Source organism: Microcaecilia unicolor, chromosome 7, assembly GCF_901765095.1.
Source record: "Microcaecilia unicolor chromosome 7, aMicUni1.1, whole genome shotgun sequence".
In the NCBI taxonomy this organism is placed as follows: Eukaryota; Metazoa; Chordata; class Amphibia; order Gymnophiona; family Siphonopidae; genus Microcaecilia; species Microcaecilia unicolor.
Window position 1 is genome coordinate 168832068 of NC_044037.1, and position 23966 is coordinate 168856033.

Below are 23966 nucleotides of genomic sequence, written 5' to 3' on the forward strand. Positions count from 1 at the left end.
TGCTGCCTTCGGTGCCTAACCGCTTGAGAAATATAGAATGCCCCAATCTATCCACCCTATCAGATTAACTGTTCACTTGTCCTCTAGATTGTACACTTGTCTTTAGATTGTTCTCTTGTCTTTTAGATTGTAAGCTCTTTGAGCAGGGTCTGTTCTTCTATGTTTAAATTGTACAGCGCTGCGTAACCCTAGTAGCGCTTTAGAAATGTTAGTAGTAGTAGTATTATGTTAGAAACAGCCTCTTCCAAGCCAGAAGATCTTACTTGCTCAGCTTCTCCAGCAACTAATGTTGTTGGGCCAAATTCCTCTCAGGGAGGCAGACATTTCCAACCCTTGCACCGTCCGCAAGCATTGTTAGATGAGAGAGACACTTCTCCTGATCTCCTGCCTGCATGGAATCCGATTTCGATTTCCGATTTGGCATAAGTGCACAACTGTTGGCGTCAGCAACGATGGCTCACCTCACGTCCTCACCACCTCCAACCAGGCTCCAGCTTTTCCCACTCAGTGACTCCTGCCCTCGCGTCTGGAAACAGGAAATACATCAGAAGGTGGGACATTGAGGGGGAAGCTGGAGCCTGGAGGTGAGCTGTCGCGCTACAACTGTCTGTCGTCGCCGTTGGGGGCGGGGCTGTAGCTGCCTGGACTGGCTCGCTGGCATCGCTCAGTCGCCGGGGTCCGGGGACTCGGGAGCTGACGGCGGGCTCAGCGGGCCCAAGCCGGTGGTGGGCGCTGCGCCGGTGGTGGCAGGAGCGGAGTGGCTGAGCCACGGGAATGGGGATCATCTCAGACGACTAAGGTGAGCAGCGGCGGAGGTCGGAGTGGAGGCACGAGCGAGGCAGAGTTGAGGCACGCCACGCGGGGCCCCCTTAGGCGTGGGGCCCTATGTGGCCGCCTTGGTCACCTCTGCCTAAGACCGGCCCTGCCTCTGGTCATTTAGGGACCTTTTTATGACTTAGGCCCTTGTTTACTAAGCCACTCTATAGGTATGCTAGCGTTTTTAGCACACGTTAACACTAGAGACATACATAGGAATATATGGGTGTCTCTAGTGTTTAGTGCATGTTAATTTTAGCGTGCGCTAAAAATGCTAGCGCACCTTAGTAAACAGGGCCCTTAGTTGTGAATGAAACAGGTTCACACCGAAAGGTGTAAATTTTAGGCCTAACATTTTTGCTTTGTTCCATTATGGCAGAAAAACATCTAAGTTATGGGAATGTCCAAATTCCACCCCCCCCCCCAACATGCCCCCAATATGCCCCTTTGTGATTTGGATGCACTACAGATGACCTGCACAGAAGAAGCCTTAAAAATAAGTTTCAAAAATAGCAATTTGGACGTTTTTGCAAGCAAAATGTCCACCTGCTGCTTTGTGCCGCTGTTTAGACATTTTTCTGTTTTTAGCATGTGCACAAAAATTAGAACGCGCTGTGTAGGACTATTGTGGGCACCTACTCAGTTAATGCGTGCTATTGGTTAGCGCGCACTAAAAGCACTAACGCACCTCTAGCGCAGCTTAGTAAACAGGGCCCTTAGTGTTTTAATACTGGACTTACCCACGCACTAAGCCAAGTCTTAAAATGGTTGTAAAACATGGCTTTTTTCTCTTTTCTTTTTACAGATTCCATTCTAATTTTTCCATTAGTGCATGGGACACAGAAGCATATACCACCTGGGAAGCTTGCCAGGTGCCCTTGGCCTGGATTGGCCGCTGTCGTGGACAGGATGCTGGGCTCGATGGACCCTTGGTCTTTTCCCAGTATGGCATTACTTATGTACTTATTTATGAGACGCTATCAGCTCCCACATTAACTCTGCGCTAACCAGGTAATGCACGCTAATCAAAACACGTTAGCTGATTTATTTATTTAAAAGTGTATAACCCCCCACATCTACAACCCTGAATGGGGAACAATGCACATTCATAATAATAACAGACATTTCACAAAACATACAACATAATCATAATGTAAAACATCAAAATCCAACATTGTTCAGGCAGTCCAAAACTTTCCCTTAAGAAGGGATGTCAAACGCTTGCTGAAGCAAAACAGTTTTAAAGCCCTTTTATATTTATTTAGGCAGACATGCCCATTCTGTGTCACTTCAAAAATAATTTAAAAAATTAATGTGTGCTTAGCGTGCGGAAAATGCACAATTACAGCAAAATGTTTTATTGCGTTTTGAGTAAGAGTTTTCCTGTACACTAACCCCTGGATTGTGTACACGGTTCCCAAATTTGTGCACTCAAATTTGGGCATGTGTCCAAGATGCATGCACAAATTAATTAACAAGCTTTTAACTACCGATAATTGGGTGCTAACAACCAATGATTGGAATTAATTGACACCACTTAGGATTTGCACACTATTCTTTAAGATGTGGCACCTAATTCTACTAAAAGAACAGGAACACAGCCACAGTGAAGGAACCAAATCAATAGACAGAGCTTTATTTCATTCAATCCACTGACTCAACTCAACACGGGCCTGTGTTTCGGCCAAAGGCCTGCATCAGGAGTTTCTATTGGATGTGTGGATACAACACTGTTGAAAGTATGCAGCTTATAAAATAAATCTCATACAAGTGTTGGTGCACGGAACAGACACTCTGAAACTGCTAGTATATCACTTGTCATACACATACAGCCATGCGATCAGGAGAAAAAGAAATAGCATTTCTCGTTAGCAAAATAACTATACTAACCCATAATTCAAAAGGGGGAGTAGCTATGGGTGTGTCATGGGCATTCAGAAAAGTTGTGTGCATAGTTACAGAATACTGCCTCAGCGAGCCTAACTTGGGTGCCAGCATTTACACCAGATTTCTGCAGGTGTAAGTCTGACACCTACAGTTAGGTATCGGAATGGGCACTCTTTATAGAATAGCGCCAATTTTTTTCCAGTACCCATTTTGAGTGCCATTTATAGGAGTCCCCCCCTAGCCCCCAAATTCTATATAGCACACTAGAGATTCACTCTGAATTCCAGGCTCTATTCTATAACAACACATAAATTATTTGGCTTAACAAGCTAATTAGCGTTGATAGCACTCAAGAAGCAATAATGAGCACTAATTGGCAATAGTTAGAATTTACAAGCACAGCTCCCTAAGCGTATTCTGTAATGCAGTGCGCCTAACTTCTAATGCGTACAGGCAAAAAGGGGTATAGTTATGGGCGTTTCGTGAGCTTTCCAAAATTTATGTGCATAGTTATTGAATATAGCCCAGTGCGCCTAAATCTACATGCCAGAATTTATGTCATGTTGTTGTTAGTATAAATTGGTGCGTATAGTTTTAGGCGCTGGTATATCAACTAAACATATTCTATATACCACACCTAAATCTAGGTGCCACTTATAGAATACGCTTAGGCGGAAATGTTTTCCGTGTGGATTTTTTAGGCGCCATATATAGAATCCCCCCTAAGCATACAAAGGTCATTTGATAATTATTAATTTGATTCCTAGTCTTAGATTACAAGCATTGTGTGATGCTTTTAGGGGTCCTTTTACAAAAGCACGCTAGTGTTTTTAGTGCGCGCTAATCATTTGCACACACTAAACGTGAAAGACGCCCATAGAAATATATGGGCGACTCTAACATTTAGCATGTGCTTATTTTTAGTGTGCTCTAAAAATGCTAGCACACCTTTGTAAAAGGATCCTCCTGCTCTTTAAATGATCAACGCCTTGTTCTTCCCAGTCTTCCCAGTACCAAAGCAGCACAGCTTGAGTTCACGCATCACCGTGATTTCTTCTTTATGGCCCCTCACTATTGGAATTCTCTCCCTCTCTCTATGCATTCTGAACCCTCTTTCAAGAACTTTAAAGTAGCTTTAAAAACCTGACTATTCAATGAAGCTTTTCATTTGAGTAGCTAGTTATTGATGACGCTTGTGGTTGGTTCATCATCTGTTCCTTCCATCCTTTTTTTCCCCTTAGTACTATTTTGTTCTGCCCTCCATCCCACCCTCTCCCCCTACCATCCACACACTTTGTTGGTTTCCCTTAAGCTTTAGTCTCTTTGTTGACGGCTTGGTTTCTTTCCTATTGAATTGTTGTAGTTCCTTTCTACTTTTAAAGTTTATATTTTTAAATTTGTAAACCACTCAGATGTGCCAGTCAGCTAGGGCAGTATAGAAAGTTTTAATAAACATAATATGTCATGATACATGGTATATCAAGCTCTAATAAATTCCGTAATTCTGAAATGGTTTGAAATGGATGCATTTTATTTACAGCACAGGCCTTGAAACATTTAGGAGGTCTTTTACAAAGGCACTGTAGTGTTTTTAGCACGCACTAAACGCTAGAGACACTCATAGGAATATATGGACATCTCTAGTGTTTAGCGCATGCTTATTTTTAATGCCTTTGGAAAAGGCCCACTTAGATTGCACATGAGACTGTGCATACATTCTTGAATTTTAGCTGCAGTTATATTAGAAAGAAAAAGGATAATTTTGTTCTTTTTTATTTTACAGTAAAGCTCTTTTAACCTTCCATAGCAGCAGCTAAAGCCCATGTAAGGAGGCAAAAATGAAGCAGATGATACCAGAATAACAGCCCAGTCCTCCTATTAACAGTTCAAAGGTGCAATGGATCTCACACAGCATTTGTGCTTACACATTCCTGCTTGTTTTTCTTTAATTAGCAGCTTTTCTGCTGTGTACATTTACTTTAAGGCTCACACCTAGCATGTGCTACATTCTCCAGTAGATATATTGATCCTGAAGAAAACTGTACATGATGTACCTGAGCTATAGAGAGCAATTCTATAAATGGCGTTAAAAGATAGGCACAAAAAAATCAGAGTGCTAGTATTCCTTAATGGCAAATTAGTGCACCGAGGGGCCCTTTTATTAAAGAGTTGCCACGCAGTAACCCGGAACTAGTGCCGGCCCAATGTGGCCGCTGGCGGTAGTTCTGCCTTGACCGCATGCCATTTCCAGTGCTATTGAAAACTATTCCGGAATTTCTAGTGTGACGCTAACCCAGCGATAATCAGCGCTGCCCAGTTACCACAGGGTAACCGCGGGAGCCCTTACTACCACCTCAATAGGTGGCAGTAAGTGCTTCCCTCCCGCACGGCCACATGGTAAGACTAATCTTACTGCATGGTCATGTCTTTTTTAAGGGCTTTTTTACTTGCTGCGGTAAAAAGGGCCCTGGCGTGCATCAAAAATAGCCCCCGCTGCTACTGCAGGGACCTTTTTACCGCAGCTTGGTAAAAGGACCCCCAAATCTGTTATAGAATACTAGAATAAGTCAGCAATTATGTGCTAACTTTTAAGCGCACTCACTTATGCCATGTCAATGGAAGGCGTAAATGAGGGGGGCCTAAATGTATATCCTGCGTACTCACTTGAGTATTCTATAAGTTGTGTGCTTTGCTTGGGGAAACACTCATTCCCCTCCTACATGAATGGCTGCCTTGCAGTTAAACACTACAATACTTTCTGCCTGATATTCAGCACTATTTTTAATGGCCAAGGATGGCTCCTGGCTGGTTACATATCACTTAACTGACTGTCTGTGAATATTCAGCGGACATAGCTGGTCAGCGCATAGGATTAGTTTCTATATATCACACCTAAAAAATTGTTACCAAAATGAAATACGCCTAGACGTATTCTATAAAGTATGCCTGAATTTAGGCGTACTTTATAGAATAAGCCTAAATTTCCATGCAGTTTACAAAAAACGCGAAGCACCCATTCGAGTGACTAAATTTAGTTGTGGGCAGTTACGCCAAGTAAATCTTGATATAAATGCTGATGCCTAAATTACGCACAGACCGGGTGTATTTTATAACCAAGCACATAGATTTTAGAAATGCCCATGACCCACCCATTCCCTGCCCCCTTTTCAATTATATGAGTTAGAATTTATGTGCATCACGTTATAGAATACGCTTAGACAGTTCTGCATCTCTATATGTTTTTACTATTATTAACATTTTTATTATGATTACTGTATTAATTTCTGTAGTTTCATTTTATATTTTAAATATTGTTTTATTGTATTTCTAAATTATAAATTTGCAAATCAATATTGTTTATAGACCCCTGAAGACGGCATTTTAGCCGAAACATGGACTGTGTCGGGTCCCAATAAACTTTATTTTTGAAGCTCCTGCTCAGCTGTTTGGTTGGTCACTTGGATTTTTTCTGTTAAATTTGTTTCATCCCTTTAAGTACTGTATATTATCCTCTATAGTTTACATCTTTGTGAGTAGTTTTAAAGTATGGTAAAGAATGGTAAATTAGTGCACTTACCATTCTTTAACTTCATAAATTAATGAATGGTAAATGCAAGGCCTATATTGTAACTGTTGGGGGCACAGAAAAGTTATTTACCTAACTTTGAGGCCCTTGTACAAAGGAGCGTAAGGGCCTATGTGAGTTCAGCGTCTGCCAAATCGGCATTACTGCCCAGCTACCGTGTGTCCCAGGCAGTAATTTCAGTTTTGGCGTGCTATCTGGCAGTAAATGGCAGTTGACGCGTGCTGCATGCTTACCACGTGGGTAGCATGTAAGACTTTACCGCTAGGTCAATGGGTGGTGGTAAGGTTTCTGGCCAAAAATGGATGCACGCTGGTTTCAATTTTAGCACACGTCCTTTTTCCGGCCCCTTAAAAAAAGGCCCCTTTTTCTAGATGCAGTAAAAAATGACCCAGCGCACATCCAAAAGATAAGCTTGCACTACGGCAGGCCACTTTTTACCGTGGCTTAGTAAAAGGACCCCTTTATTCAGATAGTGCCAAGGTGGTTGTAAGGATATTCAGGATATCTGAATTATGCCGCGGAATAGCCACATATAGCTGGCTATTTATTTATATATTTCTCTTAGTATATTGGTCCTAAGATTTTAATAGTAAAAAATTAAACAAAGAAACTAATCATTATTTGTTTTTTTTTTTTAAAGCTGGTTTTCCCTTTTAAGTGTTTCTGAACTACTTTTATAATGCTTAGGTAAGCTACAAACTTTTCTATAGTACAGCGTTGCCAGTTCCAGATGAGCTCAAAAATTGTCTGCTGGTTCACATTCAAGATACTCCAGGTCCTCCAATCTGCATTTTCTTCTTCTTGAAGAGGACAGATGCTTCCAGGAGAGGTCCCTCTGCTTGCCACCTTGCCACCTGTCAGCTAAGTGTTAATTAGTCCTTGTTGCAGTCTTTATTGTAAATGACAACACTCTAGCTATAGCAGAACTTACAATCCTTCTTGTATCCAGCACTTTTACAACACTTTGAAAAAGCAATTAGCAGTGAGGAACAGAGATTTTTAATACTCAAGCAGGTGTTGAGTGGTGGAGGAATCATGTCCAGTGCTTGAACTGGATAAATGCTGCCCCGGTTCATGGTGGATCTCAGACACAATAAGTTGTATGACTGAGCCATTATTGAAGACTTCTCAACTACAGCAATAGAAAACACAAATGGTTGATATAATATAAACAACCAGATAAAAGTGTTCACCTCTTATTTTTTTCACTGTAGTTAAAGTTACTGTGTACCACAACGTTATGAGCCCTAGTTTAGAAAGTGTATGGAGGGGGAATCCCGATGTCCATGCCTTCCCATGGTCAGTGGGAGCAGTAATTTCAAAAGGCTGCATGTGAGGAAAATACATGTACATGGGGGCGGCCTTCCAAAATTGCTGCTCCTGTGCTCCTCCTCAATATCCCCCAATATCTAATTCCTCAAGAAAGACTGATCTCCCATGATGTTCGATCCCCCTCCAGAACAAGCCCTCCCAATCTTTCCCAAGGCATTAGCATTCTCCCACCAAAGTCACTAGCCCTCATGTCCCTTGGTTAATCTCCAGCCTCGGGGATTTCTGGTGTCTATTGTGAGTAGAAGCGATGCCTACCTACATTATATCTAACATTTGTAACCTGCCAGATACCTCCATGAAGTTCAGTGTGGCCTGCAAAAGAAGAACTAGGAGTTCCTAGGAGCTTAACAATAAATCATAAAGAAACTCCAAACTGCTCAAAACTTAGCAGCCAGGCTCATATTTGGCAAAATGAGATTTGACGAGAAAAATTGCATTGGCTCCCAATCAAAGAACGTATTGCGTTCAAAATCTGCACCCTGGTACACAAAATTATCTACGGTGAAGCGCCAGGATACATGACTGAACTCAAAGTCCTACCAACTAGAAACACTACAATATCATCACAAACTTACCTAAATCTCCACTACCCAAGTTGCAAAGGTCTAAAATATAAAACAACCTATGCATTCAGCTTCTCCTATATAAGCACGCAACTATGGAACGCATTACCAAGCGCCGTGAAAACAACTTATGACCACTTAAACTTCCAGAAAGCACTAAAACCTAACCTGTTCTTAAAGGCATACCCTAATGATCCAACCTAAATGCCTGAACCCTGCAACACAACGAAACCAAAACCATACTGGAAATAATTAAACCCTTCCTCCTCCTTATGATCCCCAAATGTTTTTGTCACACATGAGCTTTACCCTACTACAACTTTACTCTGTATTTTGTTCATACCAGAATTGGCGATCGCCTAATGGTATTATGTAAGCCACATTGAGCCTGCAAAAAGGTGGGAAAATGTGGGATACTAATGTAACAAATAAAATAAAATAAATAAATAAATAAAACAAGCATCTTTCAGTCTTTAAGCTACATAAAGTTCTGAAATAAAAATGTTTTCAATTGTTTGTGGAATAATTTATGATGGGATAATGTTCTTTTTGTAATTGGCAAAGCATTTCATCATTTTGCAGCCTGATAAGCTAATGATAAAGAGAATACAGATTTGAATAGTACCTTTTTAGAAGTTGGGTAATGTAATTCTAGGCGACGTCTAAAGGAACGTTCAAAATTCCTAACAGGAAAGCCAATAAGACTATACACTTATTCTGGTGCCCAATCATACAATATCACCTGCTCTGAAGGCCCTGGGTTCAAAAATGGCCATTGTGACCCCTAATAGTAATCTTGTGGTAAAACTGCTAAGGGTCAAGCTGCCTAATTAGTGCATAATGAAGTCTCATTATCTGCTCCTCATTTGCTGCATTAACAGTTAATGTGCAGCCCCTGCCCATTCCCTTTCCCATTCCATGTTTGTCAGTTAATGCAGGAATTTCCATGCCTTAAATTCTAGTCATTTAATTGTGTATGTGAACACATATGTGTCTAAATGACCATTATCCTGTTAAGCACTATTCTGTTCGTACTACAGACGTAGTCAGATGGCCTATTTTGATTGGGCTTGAGCCCAAGGAAGGTGGGCATGGAATTCATCCCCCTTCTAGCTCCGCTCTCTGCCCACCCATCAATGCAAAATATTAAATACTTGAGCTGGCAGGGATCCCCAAATCCTGTCAGCTGAAGATTTCCTCCTCCTTGGGAGCCAGCACTCTTCCATACAACAGCCAGCAGCATAGGAGCCAACTTTTCAAAATTATTGAGGTTGCTATGCCCAATGGAAATAACCTCTCCCTGGACACATACAACAAATTTTCTGAATGTTGGGAGTGCTCAAGCACCCACAGAGCCAGCTCCTATGGCTGGCAGCACTTGCCTGAAGCTGACGCTACTGCCAGCAGGCTGCACATGCTCAGTGTTTGCGCATGTACAAAAACTGAGCACTTGCAGAGGGGCTGGTGTTGGTGTCAGCTTCAGGTGAGTGCTGCCGGCTGACATTTGGAAGAGTGCTGGCTGCCCGAGAAGGAGGAAATCTTCAACTGGTGGAGTTTAGGGATTCCCACCAACCACAGCAAGGGTCCACAATGTTGGGTAGTCCTGAGTCCAAATTGGGTGGGCACTGGCCCACCCTGGCTGACCCATGGCTACACCACTGGTTTGTAGGTGCTAGTATTCAATGGCACATATGTTTCAAAGAGTTCACATGGGCAGAGTTTAGGTGGGGCATGAGAGGGGAAAACATTTCTACATGTACATTAGAAAATACTGTAACCTATTGGGGCAATTCTAGAAATTGGTACCTAAGCCATTACAGAATACTAAGCCATTACAGATACAAAGCCACTGCAACACTCCAAAAGTTTGGCATACCAACTTATATCATGTCAATGATTGGTGTAAGTTGGTGCATAGTAGTGGAGGGGCGAGAGAGCATTAGGGGAAGAAGTGGTTTTTTAGTGTTTATGCAATAAATACCGAGTTCATTTGTTTTGCAGCAGGAGTGCTTTATTGGTATTTATCAGTTAAAACCTAAAATCAGACCTAGTTTTAATCATTTTTATCTGAGTTTCTTTTTTAGGGGGGGGGGGGGGGGTGAGGGGACTCAGAGGGGAGATAAACTGTACTACTTTGTGTGTTTGGAATTCTACATGGGATAATTCTATAACCATTCATCCACTGTATAGTGGTACCCAGAAAGCACTCATTAGAATATATTATACAAGGAAAGTAGGTGCCTGCTTTCCCTTCTTATAGAATACATTCATGACTGGGTATTAGAGCCTCATCCAAAACCAAGATTTTTGGTTTTGGCTGAAATTGATTCTGTAGCCACAACCGGATGTTAAGCGTCGTCTGAAAACAAAACCAAAAACAAAAGTACCCTAGCCTGGCCCGTGAGCAGCACCTACTCCCTTTCTCCCCCCCTGGGAAAGAGCCCCCCCCTGGACCCACCTGTCAGTAGCAATAGCAGCATCCCCCATTCCTTAGCCTACCGTGTTGTTGGTAGCTAGTGGGGGCAGGAACAATCCCCAACTCCTCTCCAAGCTGGTCCATGCATCAAAATGGCTGCCAGTGCCAGCTCCAATCTCAAAATGGCTGATGAAGGTCACAGCAGCCATTTTGAGACTGGAGTTGGCACTGGCAGCCAAAAACACGACCAAATATGAATTTCAGGCCAGTTTTGGTGCTGAAGTCAAAACTGAAATTCAGTCGGCCTGTACTTGGTATATATGCATTCAGGGTCAAGCACTTATGAAAGCCATAAAGCTAGCATAAGTGTGTATGCCTATATTCCAAAGACAGGCGCATAATATGGTATTCTATAAGTTACACACATAACTTTGTTTTCCATCTATGCTCTACCCAGATGCTAACCCATGTGTATGGCCATCTGCAGACTGCAAGCTATTGGAGATATGCATGCAGTTATGGAATTGTGCTTAGGCAACACATTGGCATATGTGTGTGTATTTACATACATATGTGAATATATGGCAGTATTCTAAAGATTTGTACATGTATGTATCACCTAAAGTATCCCCTCATGTTGTATAGGTACCTCAATAATGTTTTCCTGGTGCCAAAGTTACCAGCTCATCCTTGTATGGTGGACAGGAAAAAAAAAATGATGGTTTCTTAGAAGCAAATAAAACTAAAAGTAAATACTTGAATGTGCAATTTAGAAGAAATGTGAAACAATGTATAATCCTCCTTAATGAATAGCTTGTTAGTAAAAGGCTCAGGGCACAGGAGAAAGGAAATGAACTCTCCAACTAATCAGCTAATATTCAGTAACAAGCAATTTATATAGCAAAACATTGAAACATAGAAAACTGCAGGCAGATAAAGACCATGTGGACTATTTAGTCTGCCTATCCATGAAATCTATTCTTCCTATCACTCACTTAGAGATCCTATGTATTTGTCCCAAGCTCTGTTGAATTCAGATACTGTTTCTATCTCCACCACTTCCACCGGGAGGCCGTTCCATGAATTCACCACCCTTTCTGTGATGAAATATTTCCTAAGGTTACTTCTGAGTCTATCCCCTTTCACCTTCATTCTATGTCCCCTCTTTCCAGAGCTTCCTTTTAATTGAAAGAGACTTACTTCCTGTGCATTTATGCTACATAGGTATCTAAATGTCTCTATCGTATCTCCCCTCTCCGCCCTTTCTTCCAAACTATACATATTGAGATCTTTAAGTCTGTCCCCATATGCTTTATGATGAAGACCACTGACCATTTTAGTAAAAAGAGACTTCCCTCAGCTCGTATCTGTGCTCTAAACTGATGTTATACCAAGTTCTAAAATGCAACCTAAATGCACCATCATCTGCAAAATGACAGTGCCCTGTCCTGTTCAGCACCAGGCGATATGGCAATATGATCCCGAGTGGTGCATTACGCCGCCATTTTGCAGATGATGTCACTGGAGGCAGGAGTGAATGAGCATTGCTCCTGCCTCTTTAAAGTACAGGGCTGAGGGCCTAGGAAGGGTTATGGGGTGGGGGTGGGAAATCCCACTAGATTACCAGGGACGTTTTTGAAATAGGTGAGTGGAGTGATATGAAAGGAGAGAAGCCACTAGACTACCAGAGATTTTTTATGAATAAGGTGGGTGGGTGGATGGATAAATGGAGGCCACTAGACTACCTGGGATTTTTTTGTGAAGTAGGTAGGTGAATTGAGGAGGGAGCGGAGCCAATAGACTACCATGGATTTTTTTCAATGGTTGGGGCAGGTGGTGGTGGTGGGGTGGGTCCTACACACCATTTTTTTTCAGGGGCAGGAACAGGTGTTGGGTTAGGGAATCAGGTTAAAGGGAAAGAAAAGGATCTATACCACCTTTCTGGGGTTTTTACAACGACATTCAAAGTGGTTTACATAGTATATACAGGTACTTATTTGTACTTGGGGAAGTGTTAAGTGACTCACCCAGAGTCACAAGAAGCTGTAGTGGGAATCAGACCCAGTTCCACAGGATCAAAGTCCACTGCACTAACCATTAGGCTCCTCTTCGCAATACAAATGCCATATCACCCTTGTGTGTGTGTGTGTGTTTTTAATGTCACCATTCCTGTCAGTGCTGAGCCAAGCATCGCTCAGGCACTGAGAGGAAAGGTGATATTTAGCAATGAGCTGTGGATTACTGCTGCTATTTTAACACAGCAGTAATTTTCATGCTCATTGATTATAGCATGCTGTGTATTTTTTTGCACTTATTTCACAGTAGAGTACGGGATCTACCATAAGGCTTTCTGCATGTTTGCTTATGCATCTGAAGTAGAGGTTATGTCCAATAACCTTATTTTCTTATGCATCTGGAAACCTCTAACATCTTTCCAGTATACAGTAAGGTTGTTGTATGCTGAGGTTCCTAATTCTGATAGATCATTCTATAGCTGCTCTTCCTAGATTTCTTATATGGGTTGTTTACAAACATAATATTAATCAAATATTGTTACAGTTATTTCAACCTTGTTCTCTACCTCCTACACTAGCCTTCTAGTTGTTCTTATATTTTGAAAGGCTAAACGTTTAAACACATGCATTTTTTCATGCCTGATTTCTGATTAGTTTGAAATTTGCAATGCCTCAAACATCTCCTCAATGGGAGTTCCCTAATCTGTGTATCAACAGCAATCCTATAATCCCCAATAATTGTATTAGACTCCATAGCAGATTAGCATTAAGTGCCCCTACAGACAGAGAGCTGTCAAATCTCCTATTGTTTTCTGCTTAATGTGATTCCACACAGTGTTGAGGAAAACCGGCTGAGATCCTTCTGTCTCAGATTACAGTGCATGATTTCTAAACCAATTAAGACAAGAGGATTTACAGACCATTGAATTAGGGGAACTGTTTACATTACATTTTCTTTAATAACAACTTCCAGCTCATTTGTTTTGCTAAACAGTTAGCCTCCTCTACAATAGTTCCTATCTATGTTTCTCTTTCTCCCATATTTTCTTGCTGAGAAAATATGTTTAGTTATTTATTTTATATTTTGCTTGCATGTTTTTTCAGTAGCAGCTCAAGGTGAGTTATACTTAGGTGTACTGGGTATTTCCCTGTCCCCAGAGAGCTCACAATCTAAGTTTGTACCTTAGGCAATGGAAGGTTAAGTAACTTGCCCAGGACCACAAGGATCAGTGGGGGGATTTGAACCAGGTACCTCTGGATGTCAAGACTAGTGCTCTAACCACTAGGGCACTCCTCCCCTCCTTGTTATTACCAAAACTCTTTTTGTATTAATTAGGGCTGTACCGAATATTTGTATTCAATTCGATTTGGCCCCAAATAGTGCCCCAAATACATTATTCATATGTGGCTGAATAGTGATTTACATTTGAATATAAATAATCCAGGGCTCTATTTTAATAAATCCTACTGAAATAAACACTTGGTCTCTGATTTGATTCTTTAATTATTGCTTCTTTTATTATTTATTATGTTAAAGCTCAATGCCCATTGTTCATATTCGGTATTCATATTTGGCTAAATATTTGTCATTATTCGTATTTGGCCGAATAGTAAAATGTGCTATTCAGTACAGCTCTAGTATTAATACAACCAACATTTCAACAAAGGCAGAATGAAAATGGGAAATCTTTCTCACAGCTTTTTTCCTTTAGAGCTTGGAAATCAAACAGTTCGATTGCATCTACTCTCAATAAGTAGCAAAAAGGCAGTAGCAGTATTTAAAGAATAAAAACCATATGGGTAGATGTGTGGGTGGATGGATGAGTGATGCACTGTGTGGCAAAAATAAGTTTTGGGGGGGATTGATTTGTTCAGGAGAGAAAACAAAACCAATCTGTTTTGGATTGAGAAAATGGCAGTAATCATTTTGTTTATGTCATGCTGGATCTAATAAAAAGTTAAAAGACATAAAAAAACCTTACAAAAAACTGTAGCCAAATGGATGTTTTGTACAAATCTGGCTTTTATGACTTCTACATCACCTTTTTTTTAAGCATCTTGAAGATCAAGGGCCAGATTTTAGGAAGGAGTGAAAAGAGGACAAAATGTTGACAACTGAGTTTGTATGTTTATTAATTCATAGGGCCCAAGCCTTTTATATATATAGAGTGACTGACTATATACCACTCTGCACCTGGAATAGCTTGCTACACACACTATAATGTAGACCAGTTCCTTATATCTTGATTATCTATACAAAGATCTTGCCTTTAGTTTAGCCACCCATCTATTTATCCCAACTGACTCAGTACAACACATCTTGTCCCCATGTATATATCTCCACTTGGCCCCTCAGCTATATGGTAAGCTGTATTGTAAAAAAAAAAAAAAAAGCACTCATATCATAGAATGTTATTTTGAATGTTCTAATTGTGTGCTTATTAGATATTCCATCACTATTATGCTTACATCACATCTCTGTTATTTGAATTTCAGTGCTGTTAAATATGTATATTGTCTTATTATTAGGTCTCAAGTTGTTCCTTTCAAGTTTTCCTCTTTCATTCTGTCTATATATTTACCTATTCATTTTACTAGGGCGACTAAAATGATGAAGGGGATAGAAAGGTTCTTATATGAGGAAAAGCTAAAGAGGTTAGGGTTCTTCAGCTTGGAGATGAGAAGACTGAGGAGAGACATGATAGAGGCCTATAAAATCCTGAGTGGAGTGGAATGAATGAATGCAAATCAATTGTTTACTCTTTCAAAGTACAAAGATGAGGGGACCCTCCTTGAAGCTACACAGTAGCACATTTAAAACAAATAGGAGAAACTATTTTTCACTTAATGTATAGATATATCTGGAACTCATTGCTGGCGCAAGTGGTAAAAGCAATTAATATAGTTGGGTTTAAAAAAGGTTTGGACAAATTCCTGGAGGAAAAGTCTATAAACCATTGTTAAGTTAGACCTGAAGAAAGCCACTGCTTATCTCTGGGGTTAAGTAGCATGGAACCTTGCTAATTTTTAGGACTCTGCCAGGTGTTTGTGACCTTAGATGGCCGCTATTAGTAACAGAATACTGGGCTAGATGGACCTTTGGACTGGCTCAGTAAGACAACTCTTATGTTCTTATGCCTAGATAAGAGTCATCTGCTGACAGTTTGACACTAACACCTTGAAACATGAATAGCATGTCTATATGGGGAATGTTTTAGGGCCATGCTAACAGTGGGAAAGGAACTAATGAAACTTTCATTAACTGCATGCCCCCAAAATAAGCCCTGCTTCAGCTTCCCTACACCCCAAAGGTATCCTTAAGAAGAAGTCTAGCACAAAGGGGAATGCCTTTCAGAAAAGCTTATGTTAGTGGGTACTTAGGTTGTTTTACCTCACCTGGGGACTTTACCCTCTGCCCTCTATATATGTGGCCTATCTCACCACATTGTTTATCTAATGTCAGCATACTTCTATGTGGCCCTGTCTAAAGTCTTAACTTAAGGGTCCCTTTACTAAAGCTTCGCATGTGTTAACTGCCAAGAAGCCCATTTTATATCTATATGCTTCTTAGCATTTGGCACAGGCTAATTCTGTTAGCAAGTGCTAAGCTTTAGTAAAAGGGCCACTGTCTACTTTTTCAGTGCCCAAAATTTAAGTGCCAAGTGTTTGTATTTTATGTAAAACACTTTTATACCATCCATCTACAATTTGAAGCAGATCACAGCTAGCACTATATCATTCACAAACACAGAACAACGCACACAAAATCTAAAATTACAATCAGCGGAAATAATAAATCATCTGCGTTTAATCAGATCAACCTCGTCAACCTATGCAAGAATGGCATGGTAAAACAAATATGTTTTAAGTTGCTTCCAGAAAGTCAGAAGATCAGATCTAAAAAAGCTGTATAGGGAAGGAAATCCATTGCAGAGTCTACGCAGTGGTAAAAGCTTTTCACAAGTTTGTACATGTTTTGAAAACCGGAGACCCTGCAACCTGAGAAGTTCTTGACTCATGGAATACAAGTGACATGCAGGAACAACTGTATTCACAAGTGACTACAACTGGGCCGGGGCCAAATCATGCAACATTTTAAACAAAATATTGTAAGTGCTCAGTATGGGTCAGTTTTTAAATGGGCATGATTAGTTAATGATTTTTCAGCTAGGCACCCACAACTTTTAAAATATTGACTGATTTGCCTAGTGGAGTCTCAGATCTCTCAGATTAATTGACCCTTTAGTTCATGAATACATTAGTATAAATTTATATTTATCTTCACATTGACACCGTGGCTTCTGCATTTTCCTCCTTGAAATACAATGGTAGAACAATTTGATGGGTCTGAACAATGGGATCTTTAAACTGCTGTTTTTACTCTGCAGGTCCTGAATATTATTACATTTATAATTGACAGAATTACACATGTAGATGCCTTTTATTTGTAATATGATGCTCCAAAATATATTTTATTTTTAACTGTATAAACATTTTGATGAAATATGGCTTGGTTTTATAGAGTAATACCATAAATATGTGTCCTATTTCTGAACCTCAGATCTGTCCTGTAATTTATGTATCATGTCTTAGCCAGAAACTGCAAGTGTCAAAGATTATGCCTATTCAGCTGTGTTTGAAAAATTACAGTTTTCCATCTTTGCGGTAATAATCACTGAGTGTAGCAGCAATCAAGATCAATCAGTTCCATACTGTACTCATTTCTTCTCGTTTTGAATGTTCTCATTTCTCAAAAAACTAGTACGCTGTGTCTGAGACATAGGACAGTCAACATTCTGTAAAGGAGTTGTATTATGATCCAGAATAGAATTTTAAAAATAGAGTCTTGAGGTTGAAATTATATCATGCTTTAAAACATTTCTCCTATCTTTTCGGCTTCCTTCCACATGAAAATGTCACTGTCCCTTACAACATTTTAAAAGACTGTGCAAATTTCAAGCATGCAACACAGTACATAGGGGCCCTTTTATTAAAGTATGTTAAGCACTTAGGATTAGAATCAAGAAAGAGTGCTATTATAGCGTAGAATGTAAGTTGACGTGTACGCGCCTAATTTAGGTGCAAGCACTTACGCCAAGTCAAAGGCAAGTCACTTAACCCTCCATTGCCCCATGTAAGCCGCATTGAGCCTGCCATGAGTGGGAAAGCGCGGGGTACAAATGTAACAAAAATAAAAAAATAAAAGGCTGATGTAAATGGTGACACCTAAAATTGGCAGTTGAGTGTGCAAGTCATAGTATTCTATAAATTACATGTACAATTGCAAGACTTCCTCCTGACCCACCTATGTGCTCGTCCCCTTTGTAGTTGTGTACTGTAGCATTTAGGCGATAGCCCTGATTCTATATTTATTTTAAAATTTTTATTCTGCTAGATCCAAAGTTCTCTGCAGATTACATAATTTATTTATTGATGCTTATATCCCACATAATCCGAATTCTAATTATTCAGTTCTATGTGGCTTACAATCTGACAATAGATAATAGAAATACATACAATATATTGTTTCAAGCAAGCAGAAAACAGTATCAATTTGAACTTTAGATTACACTAGTTGAATAAGAAGTCATAATATTTTCTGTTTAGTCCATTACCTAATTAATGCAAAACATTATTAAAAATAAAGGCCTTTAGGAATTTATAAAATGTTAGGTAATTGGAAATACATTTTATCTCACTGGGAATGGAATTCCACCATTTTGATCCTAAATGTGAAAAATCTCTCACAGTGTAGATTTATATTTGATGTTTTTATAAATGGGAAAATGTAACGTGAGATATTCTCTTGATTTAATTGTTGATTTACAGGCTGGCAGATCTATCAATTTCAACATATAATCTGGGGTCATACCATACATTATTTTGTAGATGAATGTGTGTCTTTTAAAGATGATTCTAACTTTGATTAGAAGCCAGTTTAACTTAGTAATGGAGAAGCCCTACCAAATGTTGAAGCTTTGAATACAAGTCTAGCTGCAGTATTAAGAGTAGTTTGTAGTTTTTTGATGAGAGATTCTTTATTACCTGCATAATATAAAAACAACCTAAGACATACAAACAACATTACAAAAATATCTTCAAAATCAACATCCTGAGACTAGTATTCAATCATCATTCACCACCCCAGCTGTAAGCTTGCATAAATAACAATGTCTTGAGCTCTTTTTTAAATTCTTTCAAACCTATAATATTCTTTATTCATATTGGTAACTTATTCCAGTAAACTGGGCCAGCAGTGTAAAAGGTCTTACTTCTATACTCATCAGAATGTATCTCATGATGCGATGGAACATCAAGTAACTTCTGAGTTGCCGATCTCAAAAATCAATTTGGTTGATATATATGAAGCCTTGCTGCTAATATCTCTAAGACTTGTTGCGTACGAATCTTAAATATCAAACAAGCAACTCTAAAATAGACTCTATACTTAATAGGTAAACAACACCGAGATTGCCATGTGGAAATCAAAGCGTATTCTATAACTATGCACATAACTTAATTAGTTAACAAGCTAATCTGTATTGTTAATTGGATGTTAACAAGCAATTATCAGCACTAATTGGCATTAATAGAGTTTTACACACACAACTCGCTAACCCCCGGAACCACGCGTAAATCTAATTGTATTTTATAACTACGCATGTAGATAAGTTGTTTTAACAAGCTGTTAAGCATTGTTAACAGCTCTTAACAAGCAATAATGAGCACTAATTGGTAAAAATGAGAATTTACGCGTTTACATTTCGAAGCATATTCTGTAATACACTGTGCTTAAATTATAACACGCACAGGCAAAAAGGGGCAAAGTTAGGGGGTGTGGAAATTGACATTTCTTAGGCATTCCAAAATCTACATGCGTTGTTATAAAATATGGGCTAGTGTGTGTAAATCTACATGCAGGGTTTTAAGCCAGCCTTTCGTAGGCATAAAGGAATGCGTGTAGATTCAGTCACATAAACTACACCTAAGCATAATCTAAATACCACAAGTAGATTTACACGTGGTATTTAGAATACACTTAGGAGTAATTGCCCAGCACGCATTAATTTCAGGAGCTATATATAGAAATGGGCTCTAAGTGTTTTCTGTAACGTGATGTGCCTAAGTTCTAAGTCACAAAGTTGAAAAGGGGGCATGGCCATGGGTAGGACATAGGCATTTCTACAATCTATGCACATTATTAGTGTACACCCGCCCTGTGCCTAATTTAAGTGTCAGGATTTACCCCAAGTAAAATGTGGCCTAAATGGACGTGACTAAATTCGGTCATTTGGAGAGCCACTTAGCATATTCTATATACCTTGTGAAAATTTAAGGCTATTCTATAACGTTTAGGCATACTTTAGAGAATACACCTAGGCATATTTCTTTTCCATACAGATTTTTCAGGCACCATATATAGAATCTAGCCCTATGTTTATAAAATAACCCCTAAGTGCACTTATGTGCATATCTATGAATTAGTGCCAATTAGTACCAATCAATGCCACTTAAGGTACCTAAGGCCAATTGGTGCCTAATTTAACAGTTGTTAGGCATACAACTGGCACTATTCTATAACTTGCACGCCCAAATTTGCATGATAACTGGAAATTTGGGCATGCAACTTTATAGAATCTAGGGGTTAATGCATGGTTTAGCGTGCATAACAGCTAGCGAACAAATGCAGCAACAGGTTACAGTTACAGTTTATTGAAGTTACTATAGCACTAGGCTTTTTGCATAAACAAGTCACAGCAATGTACAAATTTTAAAATAATATAAAAGCATTAAAAAACATCAAAGTAGAACTACAAAAGTCGGAAAGGAAACAGTCAAGCATACAAGACCACTCATACTCATAGTAAAAGTAGTGGAAAATTACTAAAATTACCCAGGGACCAACTCCAGTCAGTCCTCAGCGAGATTAACACCAAATGCAAGAGCAAAATAATGAGCTGTAAGTAACCGCTTAAAGTATTTAAAAGACTTCTCAGCTCATACCATCAAAGGAAGTGCATTCCACCAGTAATGTGCTAAGTAAAAATAAGCCCCCTTTCTAGTGGTTGCAAGATGGGTCCTAATCACCGGAGGAATTGTTAACATCAACATGTCTTTAGAATGTAATGTCTTAATGGGCGTATATGGATATAGTAAACACAAGAAGTATCTGAGGAACTTTTTCATAGTATGCCCTATGGGTAAGCAACATTAATTTTAAAAAAATCCTGTACTGCACTGGTAACCACAGATGATACATGTATAGGACTAGATTCTATATATGGTGCCAAAAAAATTGGTGCTGAAAAAGCACCGTTCTATAAGCTATGCTTAGGTGCAGTTTACAGAATAGCAGTTATACCCGCGAATCACACCTAACTTTAGGCACAGCCATTTGCACCAACTGAAATGTATTATTGAAACAAGATGGGCATCCATCTTTCATTTCAATAATACGGTCAGGGACGCCCAAATCTCAACATTTAGGTCGACCTTAGAGATGGTCGTCCTTAGAGATGGTCGTCCCCGTTTTTCGGCGATAATGGAAACTGAGGACGCCCATCTTAGAAATGACCAAATGCAAGCTCTTTGGTCGTGGGAGGACCCAGCAATCATAGTGCACTGGTCCCCCTCACATGCCAGGACACCAACCAGGCACCTTAGGGGGCACTGCAGTGGACTTCAGAAATTGCTCCCAGGTGCATAGCTCCCTTACCTTGGGTGCTGAGCCCCCCAGAACCCACTCCCCACAACTGTACAACACTACCATAGCCCTAAGGTGTGAAGGGGGCACGTACATGTGGGTACAGTGGCTTGTGGTGGGTTTTGAAGGGCTCACATTTACCACCACAAGTGTAACAGGTGGTGGGGGGATGGGCCTGGGTCCGCCTGCCTGAAGTGCATTGCACCCACTAAAAGTGCTCCAGAGACCTGCATACTGCTGTCAGGGATCTGGGTATGACATTTGAGGCTGACATAGAGGCTGGCAAAAAATATTTTAAAAGTTTTTTTTAGCGTGGGAGGGGGTTGGTGACCACTAGGGGAGTAAGGGGAGGTCATCCCCGGTTCCCTCCGGTGGTCATCTGGTCAGTTTGGGCACATTTTTGAGGCTTGGATGCAAGAAAAAAATGGACCAAGTAAAGTTGGGCAAGAGCTCGTCAGGGACGCCCTTCTTTTTTCCATTATCGGCCAAAGACACCCATGTGTTAAGCATGCTCCAGTCCCACCTTCGCTATGCTTCCGACACGCCCCCGGGAACTTCGGTCATCCCCACAACAGAAAGCAGTTGAGGGCGCCCCAAATCGGCTTTCGATTATGCCAATTTGGGCGACCCTGGGAGAAGGACGCCCATCTCCCGATTTGTGTTGAAAGACGGGTGTCCTTCTCTTTGAAAAATAAGCCTGATAGTGGTCCAGTGCTTCCACAGAACCATTCATAGCGCTGTATCTGATGTTTCAATAAATGTAAACTTGCATGATACCAATGGGTTCCCACCACCAAAAGAAACCCCCACCTGGTGCAGTGGGGCCACAGACCCTAGCGTCTCATACTAGGTTGTTTGCCAGACATCCACTTTCTTCTCTAGTGATAAAGATTAAAATTCCAGTAAGCTTTCAAAGGCAATAAATCCAGCGGATTCCCCTCAGGTAACGTGAACACCCCCCCAACAACTTTAAATATCACCGCTGCATGATCCACCCATGATAACCTTTGACAATTCGCCTCTTTTATAATAATATTTATGAAAATATTAGATAATATTAAATCCAAAGTATGGCCTCCTGATGGGTTGGCTCACGGATCCATTGTATCAAATCTAAATCAATTGTTAAGGAAACAAAATCCTCAACTTGCACCCCCTTTCCCCCATCCATATGTACATTAAAATCCCCTAAGATCACAATATTGGGGAAAAGATAACCAATTCCTCTATATTTTGTAAGACATTATCCTATTCTGCTGCTAAAAGGTTCAGCAGACAATAAAAAAGCGCTATACATACTCCACCTAATCAAGGGAATCAAAGCACAAGGACTTCAATTGAATTATTGAATAATTCAATGGAATCCCCTGCACTAAATAAAAATCCTCTCCTTTATAACCAAGTCTCTGTCAGACAAACTACATCTGTATTAGCTTTAATTGTTCCACAATTTAGCAATACAAATTTTACACCTAATTCATCAAACAATCAAATTGAAGCCTTCCCATGGGAGATCATTGGTATCAGATAACGCTCCCTCTAAAATCCTAGTAAGGTTGGCAAAAATGATACCTTCTTCTACCTACCCAATTAACATCCACAAACTTTTGGGAGTGGTGGAGTAGCCTCATGGGTAGTGCAGTGGCCTGCACACCAGCAGACCTGGGTTCAATTCCCACTACAGCTCCTTGTGACTCTGGGCAAAATCACTTAGGGACCCTTTTGCAAAGGCATGTAAGGGCCTATGTGCATGCAGCACATGTCAAATTGGCACTACCACCCGGCTAGCATGTATACCTGGTAGTAATTATGAGTTTGGCGTGTGCCAAAAACCAGTGGCATAGCTACATGGGGCCACGGGGGCCTGGGCCCCCATAGATTTGTCCCTGGACACCCCTGCTGACGACCCACTCGACCCCCCTCCCGCCGCCAACCTCACCCCCACTGTCGTCGCCGTCGGCTACCTTTGCTGGCAGGGGACCCCAACCCCTGCCAGCCAAGGTCCTCTTTTTCCGGCGCAAGGCTTCGTTCTGTTTCTGTGAGTCTGACGTCCTGCAGAAACTCACAGAAACTCACAGAAACAGAATGAAGCCTTGCGCCGGAAGAAGAGGACCTTGGCTGATGGGGGTTGGGGTCCCCCGCCAGCAAAGATAGGCGACAGCGGCAGCAGGGGAGGGTTGGCGGCTGGTGGGGGGTCAAGACTCTCGGCAGGGTCATCGGCCGGGGGGGGGGGTCAAAGTTGGTGGTGGTGGCGGTGGCAGGGATCAGTGGCACCGGGGGGGGGGGGGGGGGGGCTAAAATGTGCCCTCTCACCTCGGGCTCGACCCCCCTCCCACCAAAGTCTGGCTACGCCCCTGCCAAAAACCCACTGTAGAAAATAATGTTTTATTTTCTACCGCAGGGGCGTTCCTGACGGTAATCAGCAGTTGGTGCATGTTGGACGGTTACCATGTGTGTAACGCGTGAGACCTTACCATTAAGTTAATGAGTGGTATTAAGAGCTCAGGACATAAATAGACATGCGCTGGTTTTTGTTTTGCCGCACGTCCGTTTCCCGGCCCCCAATAAAACCACTTTTTTCCAGACGCAGTGGAGAAATGATCCAGCACGTGTCTAATACAAGCGCCCACACTACCACAGGCCACTT

The 23966-nt window shown here is 40.8% G+C and overlaps 1 long non-coding RNA gene across 1 annotated transcript; it reads left to right on the top strand.

Annotated features, from left to right (window-relative positions):
• The first annotated feature begins 3120 nt into the window (after positions 1–3120).
• On the top strand, positions 3121–19529 carry LOC115474970. The gene is made up of 3 exons (XR_003942952.1): positions 3121–3130; positions 16134–16143; positions 19444–19529. It is a non-coding gene; the product is annotated as an uncharacterized LOC115474970 (long non-coding RNA).
• The last annotated feature ends 4437 nt before the right edge of the window (positions 19530–23966 follow it).